This window comes from Gigantopelta aegis, chromosome 12 (genome assembly GCF_016097555.1).
Source record: "Gigantopelta aegis isolate Gae_Host chromosome 12, Gae_host_genome, whole genome shotgun sequence".
In the NCBI taxonomy this organism is placed as follows: domain Eukaryota; kingdom Metazoa; phylum Mollusca; class Gastropoda; order Neomphalida; family Peltospiridae; genus Gigantopelta; species Gigantopelta aegis.
In genome coordinates this window covers 48,620,231-48,631,737 of record NC_054710.1, presented here as the reverse complement: position 1 = coordinate 48,631,737, position 11,507 = coordinate 48,620,231, and positions in this window count along the sequence as shown.

Genomic DNA, 11,507 nt, shown 5'->3' with positions numbered 1-11,507 from the left:
GACAAGTTATACATTGTTGAACCCATGGCTATGGTGCGTTACGGGTATTTTATTTTTAGTAAAATGTTTATCATACACTCCTACAAGTTCCCTGAAGTGTTATGGTCAGCCAGATGATGAGACATTTGTAGATATACATATACTCTTCAAAAAAAGAAACGCAAAAGGGTACAAATGGGTTATAACTCCGATTTTATGTTTCCTACCGGTTCATGCTTTGTGAATATAATGTCATTGCATGTCCCAAACACATTCCCACGGTTACATTCGATAAAACGCAGCTACTGTACAATAAAGTTCCAAAATGTGAATATTCGCAAAAACGCAGCCACGTGCAAACCATGTCACCACTGCACGTGCGTTGTCTGCACGTGCAACATGAACACCGACAGTATAAAAGTGCAGGGTGTTCGCTTGCCTGGCCTCTGTATCTGGCCGACAGTTGACAATCCAGGACATGCCACGTCTCAGTGACCCGCAGAGAAACAATGCCATCGGCCGACTAGACGCAGGCGAATCCAGAACGGCCGTTGCCAGGGCATTCCATGTGTCCCCAAGCACCATCTCCAGACTGTGGGACCGTTACCAGCAACATGGATCAACACGTGACCTCCCTAGATCCGGTCGACCACGGGTCACTACCCCCGGGCAGGACCGCTACATCCGGGTACGCCACCTTCGGGAACGATTGACTACTGCCACCTCCACAGCCGCAGCAATACCAGGTTTGCGCAGGATATCCGACCAGACCGTACGGAACCGCCTACGTGAGGTAGGAATTCGTGCCAGACGTCCAGTTCGAGGTGTCATCTTAATACCACAACACCGTCGACTCCGACTGCAGTGGTGCCAGATTCATCGACAATGGCCTCAACTGCGATGGAGACAGGTGTGGTTCAGTGACGAGTCCCGATTTCTGCTTCGACGTCATGATGGAAGATGTCGCGTGTATAGGCGTCGTGGTGAACGTTATGCGGCAAACTGCGTGCAGGAAGTGGACAGATTCGGCGGGGGTAGTGTCATGGTGTGGGCAGCCATCTCACACACTGGCAGAACTGACCTGGTCCACGTGCAGGGCAACCTGAATGCACAGGGCTACATTGACCAGATCCTCCGGCCACACATCGTTCCAGTTATGGCCAACGCCAACGCAGTATTCCAACATGACAACGCCAGGCCTCACACAGCACGTCTCACAAAGGCTTTCCTACAGAACAACAACATTAATGTCCTTCCTTGGCCATCGATATCACCGGATTTGAACCCAATTGAGAATCTATGGGACGAGTTGGACCGACGCCTCAGACAGCGACAACCACAGCCCCAGACCCTGCCCGAGCTGGCAGCAGCCTTGCAGGCCGAGTGTGCCACCATCCCCCGGGACGTCATCCGTACTCTGGTTGCTTCAATGGGCAGGCGGTGCCAGGCAGTTGTCAACACACGCGGAGGCCACACCCGGTATTGACTCCAGATGACCTTGACCTTGGTGGTGTGTCCTATCACTTACTCACAATGGACTAGAGTGAATTGTGAACAATCCTGCAACATTTGGTAATTATCGGACTCACCATTCAATGATTAAATCAATTCTCCAAATGTTACGACAATGTGGTTTTGCGTTTCTTCTTTTGAAGAGTATATATAGAGAGAGATCGTTCCAATAGTTTAATAAAATGTTCTCTGACATTTATATTAACAAAATATGCTACCCGTATCTGGTGACGAGTAGCCTAATCTGACATAACAAAACAAAACAAAACGAACGTTACCGATTCACTTGGTTTGAAAGGGGGGGGGGGGGGGGGGGGGGGGAATTTTTTGGACTGATTTCCGAACAGAAAGTTTGCCCTTATTGAAGAAAATTACTTAAATTCTACGTCGCATTAAATAAAGCCTGACACATTGATGTAATATAATTAAAAGATAAAGATTGAACTGGCATCTCAGTGCGGACTGACTCCGCTGTATATGATAAATTGTTATCCCCTTACAACCCCATTGTTCTTGATCGCGCACGTATCATTCGCGTGTTAACTGTTACACCACTTTTATTCAACGAATACTGTCACTGGTATAAATGAATCTTACAGCATATTGGAAAACAACACAAATAAACTCAACATTCAAATATTCTTAGAATCCAGATTTGCAAACACATTAACGGTAAAATTGCCGTGGAAAATGCCATGGATACTATACTTCCGGGGTAATGTTTTTGCCGTAGTAATTTTCTTAATTGGAGGTTTTTTTATGATGGTATTTAGAGGCTTGACAAATCGTCTAATACACAGCGATCTACAGTATACTTTGGAATTTTGCATTTTTACTTTTTCGTATTTTGGACCCTATAATATCTGTTTTCGACCCCTAATTTCTCAGCCTGCACTAATTTGCCACAATATCAACACCGGCTTCCTGAATCCTGACCCTGAGACGAACATTTTGATATATCTCAACATATGTTGAATCCGAGTTGAAATATCTAAAACAAATTGGTGGTATCTGCTACTCCATTATCAATATCTCAACGTATTGTGAAACACGCATCTAGAAAACTATATGTGAGACAGACGGATGGACAGACAGACACACAGTCAGCCAGACAGGCAGACAGACACACAGTCAGCAAGACAGACAGACAGACAGACAAGCACAATACATTTTATTATTATAATTAGTTGTTGGCATGGTCACAATCAGCCGACCAGAAAACATTTCCTTGTATCCTATATCAAAAGACAACAACCTAAAAACAACAGCACTGGGAAATAAACAATGTTATCACGTACTATCGGATTGTAAAGTGACTAATGAATGAAAAGACAAAGATTGGTTGTTATTTTAGACTACATGCCCCTACTTTGTTTAAGAGTAGCCAATTTGCTGTAATTTGTTAATTGTTCATCTCCCCGCCCCCTCCCCCACCAACAAAACATCCTAGCTACAGCCCTGTCCTTATTCACTAATTGTACGAGAAAAAAGTTAATGTCTGAAAAATCTTCGAGAATACAATAATTCCGATGTTGCAATACATGCATTTATACTTTATGTTTAGCACCCTGGCAGCAATTTTAATTGGAGAGATCTGCAATCTAATTAAAATTAGCTCCACAATTACATGTGGATCTAACACCAGCCAGTTGGAGCTCATGTCCACGAATCAAAACCTTACTTGCAGAATCCTGCCAGTGATTTAAAACGAACAACATTGCGTAGTCCCCAATGTCCAGGTAACATTTCGTCTGTAAATAATAATTTAAATATTGACCAATCACACTTCGCCTTTTATAACGTTATTTGGGAGCATACAAATTCTAAAAATATCGGGCGAGTCTATTTTAGTGGCCGCAGTACAGCGAACCATACCAATACGTACGGGGTGGGTTATCAGTCTTCAATTTTACATTAAAAAATATTTATTTATTTATAAAACCCCCCAATTAAATCAGTCTTCAGTTTTACATTACAAATTATTTATTTTATAAAATAAAACATGTTTTAAGGCATTCGTAATTCACGCGAAACATGTCGTATACCCTCAGGATAATTCGGAATGTTTTCAAATTATTTTTAAATCACTGGCAGGATTCTGCAAGTAAGGTTTTGATTGGTGGACATGAGCTCCAACTGGCTGGTGTTAGATCCACATGTAATTGTGGAGCTAATTTTAATTAGATTGAGAAATCTGTCTCATATTGTTTGACATGAGCGTTCAACCTGGGCTTTTTCTTGATCAACGCATGTTAACTATCTGAGCCACAGCACATAACACTTCACGGAATATAATTTACCATGTATCGTATAGAAAGAAAGAAGTGTTTTATTTAACGACACACTCAACACATTTTATTTACGGTTATATGGCGTCAGACATATGGTTAAGGACCACACAGATTTTGCAAGGAAACCCGCTGTCGCCACTACATGGGCTACTCTTCCGATTAGCAGCAAGGGATCTTTTATTTCCGCTTCCCACAGGCAGGATAGGACAAACCATGGCCTATGTTGAACCAGTTATGGATCACTGGTCGGTGCAAGTGGTTTACACCTACCCAATGAGCCTTGCGGAGCACTCACTCAGGGTTTGGAGTCGGTATCTGGATTAAAAATCCCATGCCTCGACTGGGAGCCGAACCCAGTACCTACTAGCCTGTAGACCGATGACCTGCCACGATGCCACCACTTGCACCGATCAGTGATCCATAACTGGTTCAACAAAGGCCATGCTTTGTGCTATCTTGCCTGTGGGAAGCGCAAATAAAATATCCCTTGCTGCCTAATCGTAAAAGAGTAGCCTATGTGGCGACAGCGGGTTTCCTCTAAAAAAAACCCAGTCATGATGACCATGTTTGACGTCCAATAGCCGATGATAAGATAAACAAATCAATGTGCTCTAGTGGTGTCGTTAAATAAAACAAACTACTTTTTACTTTGTATTAAACAAATACAGTGACTTGATGAGGGTTTTAGTTAACAAACTAGTTCTTGCTGCGTCCAAGTCCCAACACAGATGTGCTGCTACAAGATGGACAGCAGGGCAGATGATAATATAATAGCATTTTTCATAGCTGTTCATGATTGAAATGAAGGAAATTCATCATTTTTTAATGACGTCAGTATAGTTATGTCCTATGTCTTCTAATTCCATTAGAATGGCCAGCGTTAATATGAACAACAAAATGTAGGCTACATCTCCATTTATTTCCGTCAATGACGTCACAAGCACGAATCACATTTGCGACAACACATGACACATATTTCAATGACGTCACTTTGCATCTCCTTATAAACCATAGACACTCGATATGACAGGATAATTTGATTGTTCTCAATACACCCCCAAAAGAACCCCTCGAAAGCACGAACTACATACAAACCCTTAAAGGTATTGTTATGGTCAACGAGAAAAGCAGAAGATAATAATAATAATAAAAGTAGTATTAATTTCAGGGGCGTAGGCTGGGGGTGGGGGGGTTCGAACGTTCCAACCACCGAGACGTAGCCTATATTGTTAGCGTCTTGCAGACGTCGGTGACGGTGGCATTTTCCCAACACTCAACGCAAACGCTATTTCTTGTTCTATCCAATGCTCCACAACTGGTGTAGCAGAGGCCGTGGCATGTACTATTCTGTCTGTGGGATGGTGCATATAAAACATCTCTTGCTGCTAATCGAAAAAGAGAAGTCCATAATGTTTCCTCAGGGGCGTAGCGTGAGCTGGACCTGGAGGGGTCGAATATTTTGTTTTTTGCACCACCAGAAACTCCATTATGTATAAACCTGTATGTTATAGTTCTGAAAGCGGACCATTTGTTTCAGCGGAGGGAGGGGGGGGGGTCGTCCGAACCCCCCCAGCCTACGCCCCATTTGTTCCTCTCTATATATCTGTGGTCCTTAACCATATGTATGACGTGATATAACCGTAAATAAAATGTGTTGAGTGCGTCGTTAAATGAAACATTTCCTTTGGTTCCTTCCTTCTTTATGTTTAACAATATTTACCGATATAACAAACCCGGCTACGTTATTCCGGTCATTTGGAGACAAGCACTTTTATATGTAAAATCCAATTTATTTATTATTTTTATCATTTGAGCGGAACTCTCAATCCTGCGGGGGGGGGGGGGGGGGGGGGTCCGCCGATCTCTCTGGCTACGGGCCTGTATAGCCACACAAACACAAACATACACACACACACACACACACACACACACACACGTATTTATACAGCGTAGTTAGTCATTTTTAACACAATCAATCCCCCTGGTGGGCCTGACTACCTAGCACAGTTCAGTTATATGGGCTCAGAACGTTTCTTACACATTGACAACATAGACGGCACAAAAAATACTTTTAATACAAAAAATTAAAAAAGCCTATAGCTATAATGTTTTAAGACAATCAATCTACCCGAAGTACCCAACTACCTACCAAATTTCAGCTAAATCGGCCAAGAACCGTTCTTACAAGATGACATAACAGAGGCGACCAAACAATAAACTAAACTAAAAAATTAAATAATAATAATAATAATAATAATTCCAGCAAAAACAATAGTCGAAAAAGGCTTGGGAACCTAATAATAATACAATTTAAAAAAAGAAAAGAAAAAAAGTCGGAATGTTACTTTATTTTTCAAAGAAGTGAACAGGTATTAGGTTTAGTGTTAGAAATATTAATGTTAAAAAGTTGCACCCTCCGTCAAATGGACCTAAACACAATATGTATAAAAACTAAATTATGGTGCGGAAATGTCGAGTCATCGACCTTGCCAGTCTTGGTGTAGGCTCCATTTTGTAATTTCAAATTTGGTCACTCATTGGTAATTCATTAATACAGCGTATTTCTGTCTTACAAGAATATATTTTAGAATACACGCCTTCACTAACACATGCAATTTAATATGAATTATATTATACTTTATGTAATAAATGAATGAATGAATGAATGAATGTTTAACGACACCCCAGCACGAAAAATACATCGGCTATTGGGTGTCAAACTATGGTAATGCAAATAAATAAAGTGATGATCAACATCAATATAAAAATTCAAGGTTTAAACAAAAACAGTGTAAAGAACTGTGCAAAAATACAATTACAAATATCACAGAATTTTACGGACACCGAATTTTACTCTAAACTTCAATTTGTGCTGTATTGGCCATTCTCAAAGAGAATGTTACACCCCTGCACCACGGTGAGGTTACAGAACACGCAGGGGCTTTATGTAATAGGCCCTATGCCTACTTACTTTTTAGTTCATCGTTTTAAAAACACGGCTACACCAACTAGTATTCTTCCTGTCCTGCGCAGCAGCGCATTTATTTTGTTTGTAGTGGATTTGTTCAAACGCCGTTCAGTACGGCCAAATAATAATACATTTTTAAAATTATTATTATTGTTATAATAATAATAATAATAATAATAATAATAATATTTGTTATTTTCAAGGGCGGATCTAAGGGAGGGGACCAGGCGCATTTATGTTGTTTGTAATGGGCTTGTTCAAACGCCGTTCCGTACGGCCAAATAATAATAAAAATAATAATAATAATAATAATAATAATAATAATAATAACATCTTAAATCGAGTGTGATGTTGGTAACATCATGAGGATGTGAGTATCTGTTATGGTTGGATGAGGGTAACTGTTCGATGCAAAATGCCGCTCCAGTCACAAATAATTAAAATTTGGTGACTGATTACTTTAATTTGAATATAAGATGAAATGACTCGACGGTAATGTTATAGTCTATTCAGTAATAATATAATTTGGCTTTATGTCTTCAAGATTGAAATAGTCCGACATATTACCCAAACTCTGAAAGATGAAAAAACAATTAACCCAAACGAAAATTTAATGTCAGATTATACCAAAATTAAAATTAAAATATAATCCCGATATTTACCAATCACGCACGCACGCTTTCCATTCCAGTTAGGCCTTTGTATTTTGTTGTTGAATATCGAAACGCCCCGGCTAGGAAGAATATTAAAAAACAAAATAATATATATTTTTTTTTCAATAGAGCTTAGCTCGGCAGCAGCCAAATATAATTATTACACTTTTCTTTTTACAAAGGAAGTCCTGGGCAATTGCCCCCTTATAAATTCGGCACTGGATATGAGTGCTACAACTGAACTTAGTTTGCCATTTGATATAGTTATTAGCAGTGGACTTGCAGAGCGTGAGTTTGGCCGTGACCGCGGGCTAGGAACAGAAGATAGTCGAGGTACTGTCCAGTCAGTGCAAATGCATGACAACCACACACATATCAAGACATCCGTATCCAAAAAATTGCCTTCCGTTGAAGAAAATGTTTGCCTTGGTGCCCCTCCAACGTGCCTTAGTGCCCCAATGTTTGCTATTAAACTGAAGGAAATACTTCCCGCCGCCCCCCCCCCCCCCCGTGTTCACAATGGGGCCGCTAAAATATTAGGCCTACGTAACGCTATTATGTAAAAACAAAACATTAGACACCCCCCCCCCCCCCTTATTACACCGACGTGGAAGAGATACCCATGTGATATGTATCGTCTCTTCACATGTGAAAATACATCTTTTGGATGGTCATGACCTCCGATCACGTGAACAGAGGTAATCACACAGTACAACTCCGAATAGATATTATGCGAAAAGTGTGCACATGGTTCTTTCGATTCATATTTTTAAATCGGAAAAATACTTGCTGTATATAATTAATGTTAGCAGCATAAGTTAACAAATATATATTATAATAATTTAGTTTAGCCTTGAATCTGTTTATATATTGTTTCAGGCCCGTAGGAGCTGGGGGGGGGGGGGGGGGGGGGGGGGGGGGGGGGGGGAGGGGGCAGTTTTTATTTCGGGACTTTAAATGTCCCAGGTAATACGCCGAAAACACGCCAGAATCGCTATACAGGGGGTTAATATTTTAAAATTTAAATGCAAAGTTTCATTGATAAATAGCTAGATGAAGTAGCCAAAACATGACGTCATTCTTGTTCATTGAAGTGCGGTGTAATAAATGAAATACTATACTCGTTCCTATGTGAAACCGTTTATATATTACAGCTCGTGTGTTTTTATCGTACATCACTCGCTTTCGCCAGTGATATACGATTAAAAATAAACTCGTAATATAAACGGTATCACACGGGAACTCGTTTGTTTTCTCTATGCAACGCTCCGTAACGCTACACCATACGCCCCCAAAACATTACGTAACGTTTGGACCCCCTCCCTCCATTCAAAAACAAGTCAGCGATGGGTGTAGTGTAATTTTAACGTACTGTTTTGCAATTTGGGAAAGTTCAGATACCGATTTCAACTCAATTTATAATCCTTATTTAGTGCATACGTCTAGCTATAACTAACTAGGCCTACGTTAAACATTGTCGCTATGACAGGGCGTATATGAAAAAAAGTAATACTAGTAATAAAAACAGTGCGTTACATAACGCTGTTAAATACAAACACCAACCCCCCTGTAACGCAACATAACGTTTGGACCTACACCCGTTACGTAATATTTGAATGGCTCCAGTGTGCATTTTGATGGTGTGTGTTAAAATAGTATTGGCTCGGGCGGAGGATGTATCGCACAAATAGCACATGTAAAATCTGAAAAAAAGAAAATGAAGGGGAAAACATAAGAATAGTGTTTTGTACTAATTGTTTCTAGACGCACATGGCGATCATTTGTTATGACGAGACAACTACAGCAGTTACTCTCATCCTACAGTTACGCTCATCATTGCAGTTACCCGTATCCCTTTTGTCAGAAACCCACATCCCATCTGAAGCTGACTAGAGAGTTACCTACATCATCGCTTCGAAGTTACCTTCATCATGCCTAACTTTGTGATTTCATTATCAGCCGAATTACACAACTTATCATTAGTGCATCGATTCAAAATATATTAATTGCTAAACCAGCTGCCGATACGCTCTATTAAAATGTGAAGGTACTGCTTAGAAATACGAAACTTCACATTGATTAATAGTCATCGTATGCGTCCTCCGCCATATTGGATGCGAGTAAATACAGTTACCCGCATGCGGTTATCCCCTGGGTATAAGATCATCTTCTCTAGAAAGCGTGAACCACAGAGGACATTTCATACAAAATCATTCTATGCATTACAACTGTGTTCCAGTATATTCAGTTCGACTTCTCAGCAGGTTTCACAACAAATGTACTTATATTTTTCAGTTTATAACACATGTTTTTAAGAGTAACGAACATTTCGTATGCACTAAAACACATTGTCAGCAACATCTCTCATGAAAAGTACTTTGATGATGTTAAAGAGACATTACTGAGTTTGCTGCATTATAAGATGTTTCCGACTAATAAAATATTTCTACGATTAAACTTACATATTAAATATATTTTCTTGTTTAGAATATCAGTGTCTGTATATACAATGTGTTTCTGGTCGTCTTAATATTTGTAAGAAGCCTAAACTGGATTTTGTCTTCAAATAATTTCGTACGTACGAAAAAATTATATTTTAGGAAATAAGATGAAATTTAACCTTGTACAAGTATTAGAACGATCAGAAACACGTTTAATATTCAGCCACTAATATTTTATGCAGAAAAATATATCTGATATGTAATTACAATCGTTAAAAAGTCACTGTTAGTCGATAATATCTAAAAAAAGTGCAGCAAATCAGGAATGTCCCTTTAATTGGTCGTACGCTTTGAGTGACTTGCGATTTGTTATGGTTTCCCTACTATATGTACCCCTCAGGAGTGTTTGTAAGATAATCATATATTACACTCGACATTAGATCACGAAGAATGGTCATTAATCTATAAATACTCGGGTAGTTTATAATAGACATTAATGCAAAGCACATGCTGACAGCACAACAGGAGGAACCAAAGCAAATCCTAAAAATAAAAAAGTATATACCCACAGTTTCTGTCCAATCTATGCTTAATTTTTTTTAATATTTTTTTTAATGCGTCGCTGCATCAATTTTGCAACTTCGGTTTCACCAGAGACCGGTTTTATATTTATTCAGGGATTTATCCAGGATTTAATGCCAATGTCCCATGTCTGATGGGATTCAGAAAATTGGCGCTAATAAATCTTACTTGTTTTTTTTTCACACACACACACACACACACACTCTCTCTCTCACACACACACACACACACACACACACACACGTTTGTGCGCGCGCGTGTGTGTGTGTGTGTGTGTGTGCCCCTCCACACACATTTTGACACCTCCCTAAGCCCGTGAATACGGTACCTGTTATTATTATTTTAATATATTCTTTTTTTTCTTTTCTTTCTTTTTTTTTTGGGGGGGGGGGGGGGTGGAAGGAACTTATAGCAACACTTTCTATGTTTTAATTATCAGCAGACTATCGACTCTCCAACAAAACATCGGAAGTACCGGTATGCAATAACATGCATGCATGTTTATGCATAAGCAATATGCGTATGTTTATACGGTAACTTTAAGTAAAATTAACAATTTGTTTTAATTTTTTTCACAACATATCATGTTTAGGTGTAGTTATAGTATAACGAAAGTACTGACATAATCGAAAATAGAAGTACTGTGATTCTCAGTGGACAAATATGTCTAACACTGATATGCGATTCAATGTAAATAAGCCACTTGTTTACATCCAGTTCAGTTGTTGCTAGGCATGCTAGGGTGAAGGTCAGCGGATGTGACGTGCATCACACGAATCGGAGAATTATTGACTTCCAGGTTCAGGACCAGCATTAGAAGATGTTCTTAATCGAGAAGTGTGTCACTTTATGCAGCAGCCCGATAGAACTGTCCTTCTTGACGTTTTTGCTACACATTCAACTTTATGGCATCGATGGAAGGTATTGCCACAGACGAACATGAGGGCCATTTAATTTGAAGGTCGACTACGGTCACTCTTCGCCATTTAATTTGAAGGTCGACTACGGTCACTCTTCGCACCCTTCGTACACTATAAATAAACTATCCCATGATGCTATGATACATTTGAGGAATGGTTGT